At 52.4% G+C, this 23,136-nt stretch overlaps 1 protein-coding gene and 1 long non-coding RNA gene across 7 annotated transcripts in view; one reads left to right on the plus strand and one right to left on the minus strand.

Moving 5' to 3' along the window:
• Positions 1-9,176, minus strand: part of MEF2D (myocyte enhancer factor 2D) — a 31,531-nt gene extending 22,355 nt beyond the window's left edge. For 2 of the 6 annotated variants that reach the window (XM_057533194.1, XM_057533196.1), the window contains exon 1: positions 8,829-9,173. The gene's annotated coding sequence lies outside the window, so the exon portion shown is untranslated. Of the gene's footprint in view, positions 1-8,634; positions 8,704-8,828 lie in introns of those variants that run through there. The other 4 variants (XM_057533204.1, XM_057533214.1, XM_057533211.1 and 1 more) reach the window with 4 other exon arrangements.
• Positions 9,177-14,987: 5,811 nt separating this feature from the next.
• On the plus strand, positions 14,988-20,289 carry LOC103001887 (uncharacterized). Its single transcript, XR_450139.3, has 3 exons — positions 14,988-15,228; positions 19,265-19,468; positions 20,033-20,289. It is a non-coding gene; the product is annotated as an uncharacterized LOC103001887 (long non-coding RNA).
• The last annotated feature ends 2,847 nt before the right edge of the window (positions 20,290-23,136 follow it).

The raw sequence follows: 23,136 nt of genomic DNA on the forward strand, positions 1-23,136 counted from the left end.
TAGGTCCCCTGTCCTCCAGCTTAGGAGGGGAGGGCAATGTGGAGGCCAGAAGAGTGGAGGAACAGGCCTGATGAAGACGGAGGTGCTTTCGGAACGATAACCTCCACAACAGATGGCCAAGGGTTGACAGAGGCCCATGGTCAGCCAGGGCAGGTGCCAGGCAGGGCGCACAGGCCCTGGCAGCAGAGATTCTGCCAAGTCAGTCCCCTCACACACCTGGAATGCCTATCAGACCCAGGGCTTGGGATCCTGCTTCTGGTTAGAGTAGTGACTGGCCCAAGGTCACTGTCATGGTCATTAGTGGGGCCAGCTCTGGAACCTGAGCCTGAGCCTTGCTTCATGCTCCACCCAGCAGGCCAATCAGTAATGACTCACTACTGCTCATTTGCATGGGGATTTGCATAGTGTCTCTGACCTTATTCCATCAAGTTCTACTTCCCATTCTAGGACCTGGGACACCCCAACCCAGCATCCCTAGGCAGTTAGGGACCCCAAGTGGAGTTCTTGGCACCTCAGGTCTCCAGTCTCATCCTTCTTCTGCAGAAAACATTTCTGAATTGATCTAGTGGTACTGTCTAGAGCTCTCAATCCAACTGGGTCCTCCACTCTTGTCCACGTCCCCTGTCCAGGAAGGGATTTGAGGGGAGGAGGTGTAATTATGAGGAACAAGTAAGCACTGCAGCTAGAGGAATTTGATAAGATTCATGGGGTAAAGTGTGATGGCTCCAAAACTGCCTGGGGGTTCCTCAGGAGAAAAACCCTATTCCCCTCTTTAGTGCCAAGGTTGGGGCAGCAGTAGGATATGAGTGGACTGTCCTTACTTCCACCTCTATCCTCACTTCTAAATTCCACTCCCAAAAGTGCAAAACGAGAGGAAACAGCCTAGTACAGCAGGCGAGACAGATGTAAGACTACAGAGAGGACTTCCCAGGCTGAGTCTTTGAACTCAAAGTAGTCTCTGGGGCTAAAATTTGCTTTGTTAGAAGTTACCTGACTAAGCATGGGCAGCTGGTAACACTTGGGAGGGCATGGCGGCCCCAGCACTGTACTCCAACTAATGGGAGCTAGAAGACAGCCAATCCCCTGCCTACCTTGAAGAGGTCAAATTGACCTCTGTTTGTCCAGTTATAATACCTATGCTTCTAGCTGTACCCTCTGAAACAATGAAGCCAAGCAGGCAGTGGTCTCCTATCCCGGGAAGTCCTTCCTGCTATCTAACCACCATTCCTCCCACTGCAGCCAACCCTTCCCCTGCAACCTAAGCCCATTCCACTCATCTAGATGAGAGTGGTGGACAGGGGCCCCTGGCCAGCCGAAGCCTCGGCTGAGGAGAGGTGGGGCGGTTGGGACGGTTAGTGTGTCACCTTCCACCTCCCCACCCAACTTCCCTCTGGGGTCTCAGGAGACAGAAGTGAAAGTGGCAGCTGGGGCCTTGGGGGCGGGTCAGCTTGAGAGCCGTTGGGGTGAGCATAATGCCACCAGTGCTGGGTCTGGGCTGCCTGCCATTGCAGCAGGCGGGCTGGTGGTTAGATCAGGAGAGGGACTGCCCATGGAAATGAGGGCTTGGGAAAACTATGGAGCATGGGCCCCTGGCCGAAGGAAGAACAAGCTGAAGAGGAACAAGTGGAGAAAAACAGGCAGTAGACACTCTCAGAAGGGCACTGTATTCCAGGGCAGTGGTCTGTCCCCTTGTTTAAAGCAGCAAGATCCTTTTTTCCCATCCACAGAACAGGGGCAAGGCTGCTCTAGCTGAAGCAGATGAAGGGGGTTCCAGGTCCTGATTGCTGGAACGTGAGAGCAAGGAGAGAAGGGAGGAGGCCTGAGGCCTGGGCCCTCAGACTGGACAGCACCAATTCCGATGGAAGGGAAGGTGGAGGATGAGAATGTGAAGCGTTCACCTACAATTACAGACAGCACTGCCCCCCACAAAGAGGCCAATCCAATCACGGAAAGCAAATCCTCCTAGAGACATCATGACCTCGGGAAGCCACCGGGGATTTAAAGGGGCCGCTCAGGGTGGCAGCTGGATCTCCTTCTGACTCGAAGGACAGTCCTCTAAGCCCCTGGCAAGGGAGGGCCGGCAGTGCGGATACGTGGGCCTGCTGAGGCGGCCAGCCAGGCAGCTCTTGTAGGATTAGCTTGCTGCTTTCAGGAAAGGTGCCAGGTGAGGCTAAGATGCCCAGCCAGATGGGGCCGCCCCGACCCCGCCACACTAGCAGGCAGGGCGGGGAAGTACCTACACACACCTAGTACTCAGCATTCCCTGCCATTCCTATGGTCAGGATTTATCCTCCCTCTGAGTGGGAAGTCCTGCCTATTGTCTACTCTCAATCCCTCTGCTACATTTTACAACCAGGGCCCCACCCCAGGGAGCAGGTGAGGAGGCCAAGGGGTTCCTCATCTCTGCTCCCTGTCAGCTCCCCACCCTCTGGGCTGACAGGTGGGGGAGACAAGAGGGAACAGCTGGGCCAGGACACCTGTCCCCACCCAGTCAGCCTGGGCCCCACAGGCCTGCCATGGGGTATGCATAGGGGAGTCAGCAGAGAGGCAGGCAGCTGTGGGGGATGGAGAAAAGGGGCTCAGAGGTCAAAGAGAGATGTGCCTGGGGAGGCCTGAGGCAACCCTTTCAAGATCAGCCCTTCCTCCTGGTCTACCCCCAACCATGAACACACGCAGGCTTTAAAGGTTTGAGGTCACCTGCTCCATCCCCTTGCCTCCGTGTTACTCGATCCAACTGGAGTGGGAAGACTCCACAAAGAGACCAACCCTCCTCTCCCCACCCACACCCACTCCCGCCCGTATGTCTTCCCTTGAGATTTGAGGATGAGCTCTTTCTTATTCCTTGTTCTCCCAACCCTCAATCCCAAGTATTTGCTGGCAGGGGTGGGGGCAGGGAGATCATGAGAGATAAGTAAGCAGGCAGCCAGAGGGATCTGGTAAGAGTCGGGGGTGAAATGTGGAGTGGGTAGGTTCTGAGACAAGGAGGCAGCTCGTTGGGGAGGGCAGAGCTGGGCTCAGCTTCCCAAGCCCGTCCCAGGGTCCTCTCAGGGCCTCCTAAGGCCCCCTCACATCAAGTCCCTACCCAGGACACTGCGTGCCTCCACCCCACCTTCTGGACCGCTGCGTTAGCAGGCAAGTCCAGGGCCAGGTTGGAGCTGATGTCTGGAAGAAAGGATGCAGCCACTTTCCAAGCACCCACTCTGTGTTGAGTACCACACGTTTTCCCATGGAACCTCCTTCCTTTTCCAGGGGAGGCATCTCTGTTTCATAGAAATGGAAACCAACTCAGAGATGTGCAGGGACATGCCCAAGGTCACCAGGAATAAGTGGCAGAGGAGGGCTGACTGCTGAGCACAGCGCTTCCCCGCACAACTTGGACTGAGAGCAGGCAGGTTCTCCCTCCCAGGAGTAATAGCACATTCCTTCCAGGGCAGGTTCCCTAATATCTGGGCCTGGGAGGCTCAAGTCAGCCATGCCTCTTGCCTTTGCACAAGCCCAGGACTCTTGTGGCTCAAGTCTTTCCTGATCTAGTCTCTCTCCTCATCCATCTCATACAGCAGCTTTAGGGGGTACTAACTGGTACCCAGGAAGGGTCTCTGAGTGTCACTTGTTCCTGCCTATATACCCCTGCTTTGGGGGCTTCCTCCCATGGCACTCAATCAGAAGACAATACCTACTCAGGGAACCAAAGCATGTCCCCCCCCATATCTTGCCACCAGACCCTAATCCTCTGCACTCCTGCCAGGGAATCCTACTGGGCTCGTTCTTCCCTTCAATGTATCCTCCTCCTCTTCCCAGGTCTCCCTGGGCCTCCTTTTCCACTGCCCCTCCTGCAGGGCAGGATCCTTCCCTTAACCTTAGACAAAAGCCCTTAAAACCTGTTAACTGGGAAAGCTTGAGCAAGTCACTTAAATCTCTGACTCAGTCTCCTCAATTACAAAAAACAGTGTGGAGAAAAATAAATGAGTCTTCCTATGTTTCCATGCCCAGCACAGAGCTTGGCACACAGGAACACAACAAATGCAAGTTTCCTTCCTCCAATCCCCAGGGATCTCAAAAGTTTTAGTTTTTGGTCTCCAAAGTATATTGGAAAATAGGGTAAGTGGGGTACTGCCCTTGGGTAAAAGTGCTCATGACCAGGGGGCAAAAAAAGTTCCTTCTCTATATGCTTCCCTGGTCTCTCCAACTCCTAGGGGAGTGGCCAGAGCACCCAGCCAGAGGCACCAAGCCAAGGTCAGTGATCAGGCCTAGAGCCTGGAGCCTCCTGGGAGGGTGAGTTTAAATGAGTAAATATGGTCCCACCTGGGTGAGGCCAGCAACAGGCCAGAGCTCCATACAAGTCCTTCCCTTCCCAGCCTACAACAGAGGGGAGAGAGATCAGACAATAGGCACAACTGCCACCCCCCAACCCCAGGCTATCAGGGTCCTGTGCAGAGTCAGTGAATGCATCCCCCTGTCTCCACACCAGGCAGGACCAGCCAGAGAAGCATGGCTAGGCTCCCAGGAAGGAGAGGTTGTGGCCACAGCCTCAAGAAAAGGACAAATCAGATGCAAAGGGCCTTGGGGATCACCCAGGCCAGGAGTTGGCCCCAAAATGCTTGAGGGCTCAGATGTAACTTTGATACCTCAGAATGGCCTTGTTTATCTGGGTGAGTGGGGAGGGCAAAAGAGACCAGTGACAAACCACCAAAACACCCAGGTGCTCTGCTCACCACAAGGCTAGGTGAAACTCCTGTACATCTGGAAAGCAGACTTACCCAAGGACATGCGGTTCGAGTGAGGGGCCGAGGCAGGCTGAGCCAGGGGCACAGAGAGGGATAAATGGTGGCGGGGGTGGAGTGCTGCAAGGGGCAGTGAGGGGAGTCAGCCAGGGCTCCCCAACTCACACGCCATGCTCTAGGTCTAAACTCAATCCTTCCTGCTCCAGTCAACACTCCTCTCTTCAGAGCTTTGCATGCCTCGGCCTTCTTGCCTCCAGTCCCCTCACCCTGTCCCCAGTCTCCAATCTTTTAATTATCTTTGCCTTTCGCTACCCCCACCCCCTACAGGGTGCAGCTGCTCCATGGGTGTCTACACACTCGTGTGTATGTGCTGCACACCTCCATGCATGTGTGTCACTAAACGCTGTGGACCTGCCAGGTGCATCTGGGCATGCCAGTCTGCAAAAGACCCCCACCCCGCCCCCGTCAGGGGAAAGGAGCCCAAACGCTAGCCATCCCACAGCTCTCAGGACAAACTCTCCTCAGGATACTTTCAGTCCCAGGCATGGGGGGAGAAGAGAAAATAAAGATTACAGGAGCCAAACAGCACCATCCCCACTAGGCCAAAGTTCAAGGCCTTTCAGCAGAGCCACCAAGAGCCACTGGCGAAGAAAGTATTTTGAGATCCCATCCTTCGCAAGCCAAGTTAGAGCTCTCTCTCTCTCTGCCATCTACCTCCACTGATAAGTTCTTCCTGAAGTCTAAGCTCCATTCTGCCTGCTGCAGTTGTGGACAGACAGAGGGACATCAACCACAGAAAGGTGTTCAGCTCCCAGAACAGAACTACCAGCACCTAACACCTCCCCCTCACCCCATGAGTAAGTCACCAAACTGGGACAGAAGGACAGACGGTTGGCCGGACTCCGGCCCCATGACTGGCTCATAAAAGTCCAGAGATTACAGTGATGCTGAGGCTATGCTGGCCCTGCCACCATCTCCTCCTTCCCTCTACAAGGGAGATAATTGCCTCAAACCAGTTGGCCTCAGAGAGCCTGGAGAGTCCCAGCTATGATCGCAAGGGGTGGGGAGAACCCGCCACCACAGTGCCACAAGACCCAGAGTCTGACCCTTGAGGATGGATTCTAGGCCCATGTCTGATCCTCATACCCACTTCCAGAACCCAGGTGAACACCAACTATGACTTGTTCCCAAGAGGTCAAGGCCTCTATTACACATCCCCCACTGACTTCCCTTCTCCAGTAAGGCCACCACCCTCTGGACTAGAGGGGCACAGAAGCAGGGAGCCTGGCTCTAAATACAACTAGGGAAATGCTGGACCCACCCATTTGTTCCTGACTCCTCTTGCCCCCACAGAGGTACAGAAGTGGGTGGCAACGTGTCCAACACAGGGCCCTCCCATACCAGGCCAGGGTAAGCATTGAGATTCTGGACCAAAGCCAATTGGGGAGGGCAAGGGGCCCAGCTGGCCAGAAGAAGAAGGTTGACAGGATGAGCAGAGGGGCAGGCCTCTCTGGGGGCACAAGGCCCAGGGATACTCACAGCAGAGAGACCTTCCCAGGGCAGGGTCGGGGAGGAGGGTGGGAGAGGCTAGGTCACAATCAATGAGGGCCTAAACCCAAGGTGTCCTCTTTCCTGTCCCCCTCAGAGGCCAGGAGGCCTCTCCGAACTTCCTTGCTACTGGTCCTCCAGCCCCAACCTGGGGAGTCTACCCTCTGCCTTCTCCCCTCATCACACCTCCCAGGAAAGACCCAGGAAAGATTAAAAAAAAAAAAAAAAAAAAAAAAAATCTTCTGGAGAGATTACGTAACAGCAGCCAGAAAGACTATCATATCTCTGAGCCTATGAGAAGAACCAGGAACCAAGAGGGGCAGAGCTGGGAAGCCCAGGCTCCTCCAGTCCAGGGACAGCAGGTACAGAGTAGGGTAGACAATGGGCAGTCCCCGCCACCCTCTCATGTCCTCCACTACTCTATTCCAGACACTGAGCAGACAGAAGGTCTAGCCCAACCTCTCATGCCCATCCCCCAACACAAGGGTCCTGCTTCTCCACTTGGACCAGGGCCTCCAAGGGGAAGGACTGTGTCTTCCTTCCTATGGTCTCTCCCTGCTATGAAGCCATGCCTGAAAGAGTGGTGGTTGGACTAAAGCTCTGACACAGATTTGCTGTGTGACCTCAGATTAAAAAAAACAACCTCTCTGGCCTCTAAAGGTATGTAAGTGAAAGCTCCCCCTTTTCCCAGAGAAACCAGAGACCCCGCCCTTTACAAATGCACATGCATATACATACATATACACACAAATGCACTAACACACACAGGCTGTGTTGGGGGAGGGGTGGCAGGGAAGTTACAACAAAGAGAATATGACCACTGAGACCCAAGGGTCCAAATGTCTGCTGGGGAAAGTGGAGAAAGAGCTACACATAAGCTCTACTGAACCCCCAATCACTCCATATAAACGGGTCTTCAGCCACCCTCACACTGATCCCACCCCACCCCCATCTCCTGCCCAACACACTGGGAAACCACAGGAAGGAAATTCATTCCCAGGCAGGCCGTGGGAGCTGGGACAGCCAGGCTAAGTCCTGAGGCGAGTGTGACCCGGCGGCCACAGGCGGGTAGACATCTGTGAACACTGACATGTGCCTTTTTCAATGCTCTCCTTGACTACTAAGACTTCTCTGTTGGGGGTTTGGAGGGGAGCGGGAGGTGGACAGCTCCCTAACTTCAAAATACCCAATGTTCTGCTGGCCAGGGCTCCCCTGCTATCTCGAGGCCAGAGCAGCCCAAGGTCACCGCCCCAGACGGTAAACTTCCCATAGTCCAGGCTGGCCCCTGAATTGCCTACGAGAACCACGGAGGGGATGGGGGAAGGGGCAGCAGAGGGCCACTCCCCCAAACCAAAGAAACCAGGCCTACAAGGAGACCTCAAAAGGGGGCTGGGCACTGAGAAGGGGGACACAGGATCCACCCACTGTACCCTCCCCCAACCCATCAACAATAGGCTGCTTAAGAGAAGGCAGAGAGAGTCCCCCACTCAAAGGACAAACCTGGGATAACCGAGTCAGCGGTTCCAAGGGTGCCCACACTCAGAAGCCCTCCTTTCACTGGAGAGAGACCTCAGGAGGCTACTGAGAGATAGGCTTCAATCACTAGGGGAAGGGAGACCCTGTAAGACCAAACCTGATAGGAAAGGGGCTAGCACTGGGGTGAGAGACTAGATGCATCTTAGCCTCCTTGGCCCTCCCTCCCCAAAAGCCCCCCAACACTCACTAGACCCCCACTCCCAGCCCAGTTCAGCCAGCCATAGGTGGAGAGAAGGACTGGAGAACTCTTGCCCAGATGTTGAACAGCTGCAAACTTCTGGCCGGGGGTTCTCCAGCTGGGGCTGCTGACAAACCAGATCAGGGGTCTCGGGAGCGGGCTAGGAGGTCCCAAGGAAGGGTCCTGCGTGCCCACCTCCGTGGTGACTCCGCGTCCCAACTCCACAGGCGCCGGGCAAACCCGGGCCCCGGACACACACACACTCACACACCCCAACCCACCACCCTGGTGTCATCTGAACAACATCCCCCCTCCCTCCCCCGCTTCCCAAACAGCTGCGGCTCCCCCCGCCCCCACCCTCCCGCCGCCCTCCCAGGCCCCCTTCTGCACCATTTCGGGCCAAGGAGGAGGGAACAGGCGGCGCGAGGAGGGAGAGGGAGGGAGGGCCGGCTGTTAAAATGTCAGTCGCTCCCGGCTGTCACCAGAGACCCCCTCTGAGGATGGCGCCCCTTCCCAGACCACTCGGGGGTCGCCCTAACCCCCGGACACCTACAGACCGGCGCGCCCCCAAGCCCCCGGTCCCCACCCCGACCTCAACACCCAAGGGAATTACAGCCCACTCCACTTGTCCCCCACAGCCGACTCCCTCACCCAAACAGTCCCCCATATAATCTCCCACCAACGCCACACGAAAACAGCCCGCTCCGCGAGTTCCTCCCAGTCCAGAAGGCCACCCCATCCCACCCCTCAGGGGGACGGTCTAGACCACCCTCCACCCCAACCCCGGGACGGGGTGGGGGAGGGGGCCTCTTAAAGCGGCAGGCTCATTATTTTTCTATACTCACCGGCCCCACTGGGGGAAGGGGGGGTGTCACGGCTGGGAGAGGGTAGCCCTAGCCCCTAGTCCGGGGGATCTTCAGCACCTGGAAGCCGCAGCTCCGGGCGGGGGGAATAATAAATGAGGCCGGCGTCCGCGCGGGCCCTGGGCGGCGCCGGGGGGCCTAGGCCCCCGTCGTGGGCACGGGGGCGGGCAGGCAGGCGGGGAACCCGGGCCGAGCGTCCGAGTCGCCTCGGCTGTTGTTGATATTTTGCTTCCTTCCTCCTTTAGGGCTCCAAAGGTAACTCCTCCAGCCCCCAAGAGTCAAGGCCGACGTAGGCACAGCTCAGCCTAGCTTGAGGGGTGGGGGGAACAGGGGTGATGGACAGGCGGGGGGCCAATGGGAGGAACCCGTGGGGGCGTGGGGGCGGGGCCGGAGTAGAGGCGGTCCCGGGGACGCGGCCCCGCCCCTCGCTTTCCTCGGGCCGGCCGAGCCGGGCCGGGTCGGCCCCCACCCCACCGCCCTTCCAAGCTAGGCTGCGGCGCCGGGAGCGGCAGATCCCTCCGCCAGCCGGGAGGGAGGGAGACAGCGACGGACCGAGGCAAAGTAGGCAGGCGAGACCCAGAGGCCCCTAAAGGGATCGGCCCGCGCCCGTGGTGCCCCCGTTTCCATCTGGCCGGACGGCCGCCTAGCACTGCTGCCACCGTGCGCTCGAGGAGGTCCTTTCCCGGGAGCTTCCTCGGACTAAGTGCATACTCTCGGATACACACACACGCTACCTCGACAGCTCCCCCCATCCCCCAAGGCCCAGGAGATTTGGGAGGTGGGAGTCTAAGTAGATAAATTAAGGGTAGACGCTAAGTGTTGAAAAGATTCCATCTCCCTCACTTAGGGTGTGCCGAAGCTCCAACTTAAAGGGACACGTTCATTTCTGGGAGGTTACCTGGAGAGCTCGCTTGCTCCCTCTACCTGTGACAGGCCCCCTCCCCTCCCGGAGCCCGGCTCGGCAGACGCCCAGCAATTTAAAGCGACAGCTCATAGTTCGTGGGTGACCTAATCCCCAGTGCCTGCGGCCCCAGAACACTTACAGCCGAGGGGGGCAATTTAAAGGGGTGTGACCCTAATTTCCCCCAGCACAGGAAACGCCCAAAAGCATCTTATTAAAGAAGCAGTAGTAGCTGTTTTAAAAAGTTTTTAATTCCTGTTTGCTCCAGGGTGTGGTGAATCTTCTCGTGCCCTGCAACAGGAGTGGGGGTGCCATGCCTACTGGACAACTGACCCATCAGACTTCCTCTCCCAGCATCCCTGTTACTCCAACGTCTGCTTCCTACCTTGAGCTTGAGGAAATGATGGAATCTGGCTTAGATCTGAAAGAACCTTGCAGAACAGAAGGGCACTCAGTTCTTCACACACCCTGATTTCTATCTGGCTGGGTCTGATTTACTGGACAAAGACTCAATTCTAGGTTAAGGGCTGAAGAGACGAATATATCCCGAAAGAGGCAGCATGTTATGGTGATAAGAGGCATCAACTTTGGAGTAGTCAAGCTACCTTGGTTCAAATCCTTATTCCACCATTTATTAACTGGGAGCATAGGCGCGTTACTTAACTTCCCTGTGCCTCATGATCCTCATGGGTAAAATAGAGATGATGATAATAGTATGTAACTCATAAATTGGTGTGAAGATTAAATTAGTTCATACAAGTAGATTGCTTTGAACAGTACCTCATGCTGCATTATAATAATTCAAGGGCTGGACTGTCAAGACCCCCTTTAGTCCTATTATCTTATACAAGCATCAGCGGAGGCAAGTTCAGTGGAATTGCTTTGCAAATAGGTTGGAGGCTTATCTTGTATGCTTTAAGTCAGGAAGCCAGCAAGCTCCTATTTCCTTGGCCTCAGTTTCCAACTCTTCCACTTGGCCCCTCCTTCAGGAAACCTGATTTAAAGTGTCCCACTTTGTCCCCAAACATAGCTTCTTAGTTCCCCATTAGATTTGAGAGATGGGGCCCCAGCACCAGAAGATGTCAGTCTTCCCTACCAGGCAGGGCTAGCTTGCCTGAAGGACCTCAGTGTAGGCAGGGGGAGCCCATCTGCCCTGTCCCCAAGGACTCTGAGAAGAACAGAGCCTTGTGCCAGGCCTGGGGCTGTGGCAATAGCAGGATGGGAAAGTGCCCCCCCCTCCCTCAAGTGGGGAACCTCCCCTCACTTGTGGCCTCTATTTTTAGTGCTTCCCCAGGCTCTAGCTGGAGAAACCGTTTAGTCATCAGGGTGTTTATTTTCCGGCTGTTTCCGACGTCGGGAAAGCAGAATGTTGAGACTGGAGAGATCCAGGGCTGCTGGAAAAGACTTCTTAGTAACAGGCCTGGGAACTCAGCCTTCAAACCACTGGGTCCCAGATCACAGGAAAAAAAAGTGGGCAGGGGGCAGCCAAGCCCCCAGGACACTGAGAAAGCTGGGTTCTCAGCCTGCCTCCAGTTTTGAGGCTGTCAAGCTAGAGACCCCTCTGGCCCCAGCTCTATTGGAAGGATTCTCTCCAAAACCATTAGCAGCCCCAGAACAAATTATTTCCCAGGGCTGATTCCCAGAAACCCCCTCCCCAACATCCTACAGATCTGAGTGGTGAGCCTCCCGCCAACCACAGCTCCAGCCAATCTCAAGCCCAAGGTAGGTTTGCCAGGGCTGTGATTGGCCAGCTGGTCCTCCCTGCCTTGGAATGTTGGGTCCTAAATAAAGGAATGAGGAAGGAAGGTAGGTGAGTCACCTAGGAGGGTGTTAAAGGGCCAGGAAGAGCAGGAGGGAGAAAAGAGGGCAGGGAAAAGCTCAGTGGGGGAGATGGAGTGTCCTGGACCCTGAGATGCTGAAATGATAATCCACTAGAAAACAGAGTAGGAAAGAGTAGGAGAGGCTGACATTACAAGTAGAATAGAATTTACATATACATGTATTTATAGAGAGAACTTCATAGGAAAGGAAAAGTAACACACACGAGGTCTTGATTTCCATGGAGAACTAAGAAAGGATCTAGGGAGTGTTGCTGGAAGTTAGATTATAATAAAGACTTCCTGAAAATGACTCACTACATCTTTTTCTTCTAGCCCCTGGACTACCCATCCTAGGATGTGCTAGGTGGAAAATGCCTAGGCAGGCTCAGATGTGGCTGGGTCTCATTTTTCCTTCTCTCCCTCTGACTACCAACTCAATCTTTCTTAGAGAAAAGTCAACTAATGTTGCTATAAAATCCCCTGTGAGTCGGACAGATGCCCACCAAAGTCCTAAAAAGTGTGTCTAAACTCCTCTGTACAGTATTATCTTCATCAATTTACATGGCAAAGGGACATCAATAGCTCCCTTTATTCACACCTCCCCAAGCATCCCTATCCAACTTAATTTGGAAAGGTCTTCCTCATCCACAAGGGCTGCTTCTCTCCTGACTGTTGTTTCACAACTATGGGAAGCCATTACTGCTGTTTCAGCCTCTAACTGGCTGCTTTGTTAACCCTCTTGCCTTCTCCACAGTCATTTGGACAATCTTCATCCTCACCTCCATCCATGTCATCCTTTCCATTCGGCTGATCATTCTTCCTCCCAGTTTTCCAGTAATCCCAGCAAAGGCCCCCAATCTCTCCCATCTTCCACCTCACTTGTGAGGGGAAGGGCCATCAGCACGGGTAATATACTGGTGATCCTTCTGTGTACATATTCTCCATGTGGACTTGTGTGTCTTCCTGTACCTCTGCTTCTGTACAGTGTTCTCCACTCTGTGTATCTACCTCATCAGTACACACTGCATTGTACTGACATTTTTGGTTTCTAATTTACTCTCCTTCACTAGATTTTGAGCTCCTTGAGGGCAGCAGTTTAACTCAACTTTGAGTCTTCACGGCTTTTCAGGGCCTGGCATGGAATGTGCTCAGCAAACGTCTGTTTCACGCATCTGTATATGTGTTTGTAGCTGTATATCTGAGTTAAGATTATAAAAACGTTATTGAACACTTCTAATTGTCTATTGATAACTGTGCTAGTCCAGGGATGGGGCTCTGATCTGGGACCGAACAAGTCCCGCTTTGGGCGGGGGCAGGGTGCGGGGCGGAGTCGGGCAGAGAGGTGTCCAAGACTGTGTTGGCAGAGCTGTGCCCCAAGCTCAGTGCCAGGGTGCCTGGGGCCAGGCCCAGGGCAAAGGGCAGACGCCCCACCCTGGAACTGAAGGAGGTAGGGAAGGGGTGCCTAACCTGGGTCCTGGGTGAGTGCCCCCCCCCCAACACGAGTTCCCTGCCCCCGGCTGGGCAGGATGTGGTGGCAGCTGCAGGAGGGTGGGCAGGATGTGGGGGTGGGGGCAGCTGAAACGAAGCCTGACAGTCGTCTCCCCAGCTCCTCCCTTCTTCCCGCTCCCCACCCCCCACCGCCCCCTCCATGTCACGTGGTTCCAGCCCGGGCACCGATGGACTATTTCCCCCTTTCCGCGGAAGGACATAATTGACATTGCAAACTTGAGTCACCACCGACTTTAGCTATACCACGCCTTTTTCTTGCCCCATAGCGCAAGAAGGAAAGTTTTCAAAATACACATTTCTTTAAAGCCTTGATCGCTAACCCTGGAGTGGACCCTTTAAATGCAAATGAACCGCCCTCTCGTTTTCGCCCCCCCACCCCCACCCCAACTTCGCTCCTCGTGCCCAGACTCCGCCAGCTGCCATTGACGTCACGCGTGCGTCAGCGTCGCCAGCCCAACCAGACGGCACGTGGGGGGAAGAAGGTGGCCTTAAAGGGCCAGACGCTCTCGGCCTGCCGGGTTAGTGCTGTGAGATTTGGCCTTGAAAAAGAGAAATGGGAGGTGGGGAACTCTGTTGGAACAGAAAGAAATGCAGCATAGACGTTAGGAAGGACTTCCCAGAGTAGGACCGACAGGCCTTTCCTCTAGATTCCCCAGAAGTTTGGGTATTTGCTCCTGGGAGAGAAACCCAGGAGGAGCAGAACAACTCTGAGGGTAAAGGAAACTTGGCATTTACGACTCGCGCAATTATAATTTCAGCCTTTCCTCTATCCCTGCCCAGCATGTACACAGCGCAAGGACTTCGGTCACTTCGGGATCCTCAGCACCAACAACAAGGGCGTAGTAGATACTCAATTTAAGTATTTGTAGAATGAATGGAGTACAGTGCCAAGCCACCTCTTTTAGGAGGCTTTCCCTGATTGCCCCACCCAGCCACGCGTAGCACATACCCGAAGCTAAAGGCAATCTCACTCTCTTTTGAACACCCACGGCGTTTAATGAATTTACATCTTCCTTCCAGGGATTAGCGACCACAAGGGCAGTGGTTAAGAGCACAGAACTTGGAATCACATAAACGTAGGTTCCAGTTCCATTTAGATAGTTTACAAGCTGAGTGACTTTGGACAAATCTCTTCATCTTGGTTCTAATAACTGTCAAATGGGGCTAATGCTACTTAGACCACAGATCTGTTATGAGGATTAAATGGGACAATTTTTGTGAAGTTCCTGTATGGTATCTAATGCACAGTAAGCACTCGATAATGGCGGAGAGCAGGTTTTAAGATGGCCATCTCCCCCACTAAACTTCGAGCCTCTTGGGAGCAAGGAGCTTGCCATACTAATTTATTCCCAGCACCAGCACAATGCAAGGCTTATAGTTGATGCTTTTAAAATGTTTGTTGAATGAATAAACATGAATGAATGAGTATTTCAGTATTTCCTGAAATCTGACCTCCAAACCCACCCCTGAAGTTGTTACCAAAGGGAGAAAACATTACAAGTGCCCCCTCTGGCCCCAGGTTTTAAGCTCTGTGGTAGAGCCTCAAGGTAGAGTTGGGGTGAGGCCCTAATCTCTGCGGTTGAACCAAAAGTATTATGCAAACAAGCCACAAATGATTGGTCTGCAATGGAGACCTGAAGGGGCCCTCCCCACCTCTCCCCATCCCCAGCTGCTAGAACCCTGTCCCAGCAAATCCAGGCTGGGCATCTGCCAGGAACACAGGACACTAGGGAGCTAGAAGAAGAGAGCTGCTTGCCCCTTCAGAGGTTCTCAACCCCAACACTAATCCATCTTTGGCCTTTTCTTCCCTGGAGCCTAGTCTGTCCCCCCATCAATTCGTCTCCCCATCTCTGCCTCCCATCCCCCACTCCAACCCTCATTCCCTCCACAGCTTTCCAACAGTTATAGTGGAGGGCGAGGGGGACACAAGACCTCCTATCACCTGATTCCAGCTCCTTGGCCAGAGGAGCAGTAGCCACCTTGTCCTGGTTCAGCCTGTCTTGAAGCTGCTTATCGATCTGATTTTCAATATCTGTCACCATCTCTGAAGTAGAAGGGCTGACAGACAACAGAAGGGACTTCCTGCCAGGGGAGGAGCTATGAGCAGAAGGCAGTGGGAGCCCTCTCCTTCCTTGAAGACCAGGAAGATGTGGTGAGACCCTCCTCTGGCTGAGAGCAAACCTGTCAACCCAAGGAACCCTGGGGGGTGCGGGTGGGTTTCCCCCACAGGAATCTCCCATCGGCCTTCATGCTGGCTCCACCCACTGCAGGGGTAGGGTGCCGCCCAGGAGCACTCTGTGTTCCAGAAAACCCCAAAATAACCCGTCTTAGCTGTCCGGCTACTATTTCTGTCCATCTTGTTTAATTATTCAAACCCAAGTTGGGTAGTGAACTATAAAAAGCTCTCCTACTTGGGGACCCAGGAGAGCTGGGAGACTCGCCAGGTTGCAAAAGCAGCAGACCACAGGGTTTGGGTGAGGTCACTCAGTCCAGCCTCCTGCCTGAAAGTTCCGTCTGCTGTTTGCTGGCTTCCTCTGCTAGAAGGCAGAATCCAGGCCTCCCTCCCTAAATCTCCCTCATGCTCTCATTTCAGCATCCCTCCAACCCTGCCGTGCCTGGGCTCCACCCCGTCTCCCTTTACTCTGAAAGTATTTCCTCTCAGCCATCTCTTTGCCGACTGCTCCCTAGTCCTGGTTCTTAACCCACAGGGAATATTGTCAAACCCAAGCCTAAGGGACTGAGGGAGGTGGGGTGGCAGGGAGTGTAGGTAAAGAGGTCAGGTCAGGTGGAAACAGACAGGGAGATGGACACCATGCCCTGGGAGGGCACTCTATCAGCTGGGGGCTGGGCAGCACTGTTCTGGGTGGGGCAGGTTCCTGCCCACTGCAGGCGCTGAGCCTCTTCAGGAGCTTCTCCTGGGGACTCTGACATTGTAGCTGATCGGATGGAGGGAAGGCAGCAGCAGGGAGGACTTTCTTTCTTTTCTGGACCTGGTCTTCTTCTAGTTGGCCAGAAGTCCAGTGTCAGTTTCCATTGAAACTGAAGCCCAGGGCAGGCTGACTGCAGAAAGCAGGATTCCCCTGGGGGCCATTTCGGTGAAGCCCCTCCCACCACAGACCTTTCCTGGAAAGGTGGTAACAAGGGGTGTGGTCATGGTTTCTGGGGCAACATGGGGTCATCCCAGCGACCAGTCTTTGGAGGTGGGGAGTGAGGGGATTGGTGTTAGTGAAGGGGAGACAGGCAGTTAGTTACTCAGTCTGAGCAGGAGGGGCTGAAAGAGAGCCTAGGACAGCCACTGAGACCCCAGAGACAAACACACGTGGATGTGGACGACAAGGGGCCTTGAGCCTCAAGAGGGGAACAGACCACATGGGGCAGATCCAGAGACCCAGGGCAGAGGAAGCACAGCAGTGGGGTGAGATGTCCAGTGTGGGAGGGGGAACCAGCAGCTTGGCAGAAGCTAGGGACAGGGGAGGGTGGCAGGACTTTCCGAGAGTCAGTGTGGGACCTGTGTGTTAAAAAAGAACCTTGGGTTTCACACCTGGGCCTATCTGGGGGCTTGTTCCCACACATTCCCTTTCAGCAGCAGCAGCAACTCCTGGCAGGTCCAGCCTGGCTCTCCCTGCTGTGGCTGCTACTAGAGCTACAAGGGGAGGTTGCTGAGGTAGGGAGAAGAGGCACGCCGTTGCTAAGCAACCAGAGGCTGTGTACCTGGCGGCATAGGAGGGGGCCCTGGCACCGTTTGTAGGGGGCAGGGGAGGCAGGGAGACAGTAAAGGAACAGGGTGGACAAAGCTCAAGGCTCCCTCTCCCATCCTCCTCATGATGGTTACAGAGGAGAGATGTACTTGTCACTCCACGTGTTAATGAGTGTGTGTATGGTCCTTCTCCAGGATGCTATGATTGTGTGTGTGCTTGCCTGTGAGGTACTCATCAGACTATCTCTTTTTTTTTTTTTAATTAATTTATTTATTTTTGGCTGTGTTGGGTCTTCGTTGCTGCGCACAGGCTTTCTCTAGCTGCGACGAGCGGAGGCTACTCTTTGTTGCGGTGCGCGGACTTCTCATTGTGGTGGCTTCTCCTGTTGCAGAACACAGGCTCTAGGTGCGCGGGCTTCAGTAGTTGTGGCACACGGGCTTCAGTAGTTGTGGCTCCCAGGCTCTAGAGCGCAGGCTCAGTAGTTGTGGCGCGGGGGCTTAGTTGCTCCACGGCATGTAGGATCTTCCCGGACCAGGGCTCGAACCTGTGTCCCCTGCATTGGTAGGTGGTTTCTTAACCACTGTGCCACCAGGGAAGCTCCAGACTATCTGTTGAGGGCTGTTGGGGGTGGGGACGGGAGGTAGGGGACAAAAGACCAGGTCAAGCATTTTTCTTCAGGTGATAGAAGGGGTCAAGGATTTGCCCCATCCACTAAAAGGTAGGAGTTTCTGCAGAACTGCAGAGGCCGGAGGGTAGAAGCTTGGCAGGAGTTGGAATGCGAGGAGAGGCTGGCTGGAACCTGCACTGGCCTCCCAGTCAGACGGAGGCTCTGCAGAGGAGAGACAGCCTGGCGGCGGGATCCCTCACTCAACCTGGAAGTTTCAGTGTTCTCAAAGCTGAAGTTCCCCACGGTATTTCATTATTTTTATTCTATTACTTTAAATTTATTTTCAAGTTGGCTGGAGTTTGACAGAAGTAACCATCAATAGGAACGACTCTATTGTTTCTCCTTTGAGCTCTGTCACCCACCCAACCACACCTCTAACAGGTCTATCAGGAAGCAGCTCAGGCCTTCATGCAGTGTCGACACACACGGCCATCACCATTCTTCTGTCACTTCCCCCATTGGCTCAGCCCCTATCCCCAAAGAGCATCTTCATTCAATAAGTTTTACTGAGCACCTGTGACAGGGAGCTGGGGAAGTGATGAGGGGTGGGCACCGTGGTGGTCCATACCCAGCTCCCCGTGCGGAGTGCCAGCCTGCCCGCTGGTGTCTCGCCAAACTCTGGTTCTCCCATCGCTCTCCACTCACCCATGTTGCACATACTGGTTAAAACTGCTTGTGGTCTGTCCTGGCATGGTCCCCAAATTCCACAGGGAACGGGGTGTGCTTCAGCCCCCTCCTGCTCTCAGTAAGAGCTAGGAAATTGCTCCATCTCACACACTCCTGACTTGCCCCTGGAGGGCTTTGTTGCTGCGAAGACGCAGGGGCCAATGAGAGGCCACCTTAGTCCTGATCCATGAGAAAGTTAAAAAATTGAGGATATAAAAGGTACAAGCTTGTTTTGTTTTCATTCCTGCCTGATGCCAGGCACTCTGAAAGGCATTAGAGACACTCTTCTCATCCTCCAATAGCCCATCTGACATAGAGCTATCATCCTCATGTTACAGATGATGAAACCGAAGCTCAGAGAGGTGAAGGAACGTGTTTGTATTCACACAACAGGTGGCTGTGGGATTCCAACCCAAGCCTGTCTGTGCCCAGTCGGGTCAGGGACAAAATGGTTTCACTGTTGCCAAAGAAGAGAACCCTGACGACGTGGTTACAGGAACGCTGGAGGGGCCCAGGACTCCACACGGAAGGGAGACCCCAGGGCGTAGTTGGGACTGTATCCTCATGAATTCAGGACTGAAAGTGCCAATGAGGGAGAAAAGGGCACTCAGAGACCCAGCATGGTCACACAGGGACCTCAGAATTGCTCAGGTTTAGAGACAGCCTGGGGAAAATGCTGAGTCAGGCAGGTCTGAGATCCAATCCCAGCTCAGTCATTTCTAGCGGTGTGACCTTAGGTGAGTCACTGAGCCTCAGCTTCCTCAGTGATAACGTGAGGGTGATACTCATAAAGTACTGCAGAGATTACAGTAGTTAATGTAAATAACGTATGTATGGTGCCTTGCTACAAAGGCCCTCTCCTTCCATCCCCTACAGAAGGAGAGGGTCACATGTAACCAAGGCCAGATTCCAGAGTGGTGCAAATCTGTTGGTATAGTACCAGAATGCTCAAAGCCTGGTAGAGGTTTGTGGACCATCTTAGAGGTTTCTCTCTTTCTCTCATGGCAGGGGGTGGGGGAAGGTCATGTCTGGAGCAAAAGTGTTGAGAAAGGGCCAAAAAAGGGTCCTCTGCTGGAGCACGCTGAGTAATGGTGACAGATGACAGAGGGAACACAATTCCCAACTCCTGTTTTCTACCCGTTTCTCTCCTAAAACAGATATTTAAAGTGGAAATGAGAGAACTGAAGTTCTGGAAAGGTGAGAATCAAATCTACAGCCCATTCGTTCAGCAACTTCCTGTCTCCACGCCGTGAAGTTCAGCAGCGCAGCGGCGCAGAGGGAATTTGCACAGATGGTTGTGGTGGCATGGCCCCCGATCTGTGAGGAATTCTGGAGAATAGAAGGGGAGCCAAAGACTGGAGGTGAGAATAGGAGCTTCCAATCTTTAGGGAAAGACTTCCTTGGCGGTCCAGTGGTTAAGACTCGGTGCTCCCACTGCAGGGGGCTCAGGTTCGATCCCTGGCTGGGGAACTAAGACCCCACATGCCTCACAGCCAAGATAAATAAATAAATAAATAATAATAAGGAGGAGGGAAAGATAACCCCCACCACCATTTTGGAAGGTGAGAGAGGAAAGCAGGGGTCATCAGGAGCTAGCTGGGGTTTGCTAATCCCTGACCACTCAAGTGGGCACAGGCATCACCTGGGAGATGGTCAGAACTGCTGAGAATCTCGACCCACTCCAGACCTACTCATCACAACTTGCGTTTTTTTTTTTTTTTTTTTACCTTTTTTTTTTTTGGCCCCGCCGTGCGGCATGCGGGGTCTTAGTTCTCCAACCAGGGATCGAACCCATGCCCCCTCCATTGGGAGCATGGGGTCTTAAACACCGGACCACCAGGGAAGTCCCACAACTTGCATTTAACGAGATTCAGAGGTGGGCTTCCCTGGTGGCGCAGTGGTTGAGAATCTGCCTGCCAATGCAGGGGACACGGGTTCAAGCCCTGGTCCGGGAAGATTCCACATGCTGCGGAGCAACTAGGCCCGTGAGCCACAGCTACTGAGCCTGCGCTTCTGGAGCCTGTGCCCCGCAACAAGAGAGGCCGCGATAATGAGAGGCCCGCGCATCGCGATGAAGAGCGGCCCCCACTTGCCGCAACTAGAGAAAGCCCTCGCACAGAAACGAAGACCCAACACAGCCATAAATAAATAAATAAATAAAACCCAAAAGTTAAAAAAAAAAAAATAAAGAGTGGTCTTTACAAAAAAAAAAAAAGATTCAGAGGTGATTCGAATGTGCATTCAAGACTGAGACGCGCTTATCACAAGAAAAAAAAAATTGGAACTACGTGTGGTGATGGATTGTGCTGGTCATTTCACAATATATACAAATACAGAATCATCATTATGTTGTACACCTGAACCTAATATAATGTTATATACCAATTATACCTTAAAAAAAGAGAAAAAGAATAAAAAACAGACAAGAAGCACTGCTGTGACCTACTGTTGGACCCTCTATGAGGTGAGTGAATTTTTTTTTTTTTTGGCCATGCAAGCGCAGCTTGTGGAATCTTAATTCCCCCACCAGGGATGGAACCAGTGCCCCCTGCAGTGGAAGGGTGGAGTCTTAACCCCTGGACTGCCAGGGAAGTCCCAAGGTGAGTGATTTTTAAATGTGGCATCAAAAGTTAGGAGTTCTTTCAAGGAAGGGCCCCTCCCTCCATGGAGTGTAGTGAGGAGAGGCTCTGCCTGGGACCCAGCGGCTTGTTTCACTTGTTTTAAACAGTGGGCTTCCAAGAATACTTTTCCTTTGAAGAGGCAGGCCACAGCTAAAAGATGTTTGAAAATCTTCTATGCCCTGTTATGGAATATCTATGCTATGGAATGCTGCACAGCCTTACAAAACATGGAATGGATCTGAGCCCACTGACACACATCAGTCTCAGAAATTGCTCAGTGAAAAAAGCAAGTCTCAGAGCAATCTATATAATAGTAGGTCATTTATGCAAGTAAGCATAATATACATAGGTATATGTATATTAATTATCTAATGGTTAGTGGCTTTTTCATGCAGAGTCTCACACTGTCACACTCTGATAGGGGTTAAGGTGAAAGCTTCCTCACATGTCTGGCACATGGGGTGGGAACACTCAATCAGGGTGGGAACACTCAAGCAGGGGTCCGGAAAAGCTATGATCTATTCCCTCTGTAGTCTATCTTTGTGGTCTCTCCAGCATGGGGGCTTCAGTGTAGCCAGACTTCTTACAATGTGGCTTACGGCTCTAGAAGTATGTGTCCTAACACAGACAGCCAAGGGGAATCAATATTGCTTCTTATGACAAGCCTTGGGTGTCACCTAGCACCACTTTTTTTTTTTTTTTTAAACAACTTCTGTAGCTTTTTTTTTTTTTTAAACTTTGGGTTTATTTATTTATTTATTTATTTATTTATTTTTGGCTGTGTTAGGTCTTCGTTTCTGTGCGAGGGCTTTCTCTAGTTGCGGCAAGTGGGGGCCGCTCTTCATCGCGGTGCGCGGGCCTCTCATTATCGCGGCCTCTCTTGTTGCGGAGCACAGGCTCCAGAAGCGCAGGCTCAGTAATTGTGGCTCACGGGCCCAATTGCTCCGCGGCATGTGGGATCTTCCCAGGCCAGGGCTTGAACCCGTGTCCCCTGCATTGGCAGGCAGATTCTCAACCACTGCGCCACCAGGGAAGCCCATAGCACCACTTTTGTCACACCTTAGTGAGACAGGCCCAGAGGCCTGCCCAGGCTGTGGGATAGAGGACAGAGCCTCCACCTGAGGGGGTGTGGTAAGGTTTTGGAAGAGCACGTGGGATGGGAAATGTTGTCATGGCCATTTTTGGAAAATACATTCTGCCGCAAAAAGTTCATATACATAAATGCAAATAATATATAGAAAGAAGGTTTGGAGGGATCCATACCAAACTATCAATAAACCTTTCCTCTGGGGAAAATAGGTTGCAGATATGTTTTAGCTTACCTTCATACCTATTACTTGAGTCTTTTACATTGAGATACAATATACATTATTTTATTTGTTTAATGAAAAGGAAACTGAAGAGAAGAGAAAAGTAAAACTTTGCTGTAAGCCTTTTATAATAAAATTATTTAATAGATTGGTATTTCTGGGGAATGTTGTATAATGCATCTGAATTTCATGAAAGCATTTAATTAAGTTGATTATAATATATTTAAACAAGATGCAGAAATGTGGACAGCATTATTATTTTATTTTATTTTATTTATTTTTATTGGGGTATAGTTGTTTTACAATGTTGTGTTAGTTTGGACAGCATTATTGTTATTTTTCTGTCTTTATTAAGATATAATTGACATATAACATTGTATAAATTTAAGGTGTACAATGTGACGATTTGATACATGTATGTATTGCAAAATGATTACCACAACAGGGTTAGTTAACACCTCCATAAACCTCACATAATTATCATGTGTGTGTGTGTGCGTGTGTGTGTGTGTGTGTGTGTGTGTGGTGAGAACATTTAGCAACTTTCAAGTATAGAATACAGTATTGTTAACTGTAGTCACCATGCTGTACATTAGATCCCAGAATTTATTCCTCTTATAACTAGAGGTCTGTACCCTTTGACCAACATCTCCCATCTTCCCACCCCCCATGGATAGGATCATTCATTCCTTTAACAAATATTTATTGAACACCTACATGTGTTAACTGAACAGCTATTCCCAGAACATTTTTGTTCTGAGTCCATTTTGAGGGACATGTCTGGTAGTTCCATCCATTGTCTCACCCTTTTTCACATATTTATCCGGAAAGAGAAAAGCCAGGCCTGGTAAGGAGTGGCATGTTGGTGTAAAAATACTTCAGTATATTAGGTAAGAATAGTGAAAATATTCAGCCTCACTCTTCCAGTTATCTATTGCTATGTAACAAACCACCCTACAACTTAGTGGCTTAGGGGACTTCCTGATGGCGCAGTGGTTAAGAATCCGCCTGCCAATGCAGGGGACATGGGTTTGCGCCCTGGTCGGGGAAGATCCCACATGCCACAGAGCAACTAAGCCCGTGCACCACAACTACTGA

Source organism: Balaenoptera acutorostrata, chromosome 1 (assembly GCF_949987535.1).
Source record: "Balaenoptera acutorostrata chromosome 1, mBalAcu1.1, whole genome shotgun sequence".
In the NCBI taxonomy this organism is placed as follows: domain Eukaryota; kingdom Metazoa; phylum Chordata; class Mammalia; order Artiodactyla; family Balaenopteridae; genus Balaenoptera; species Balaenoptera acutorostrata.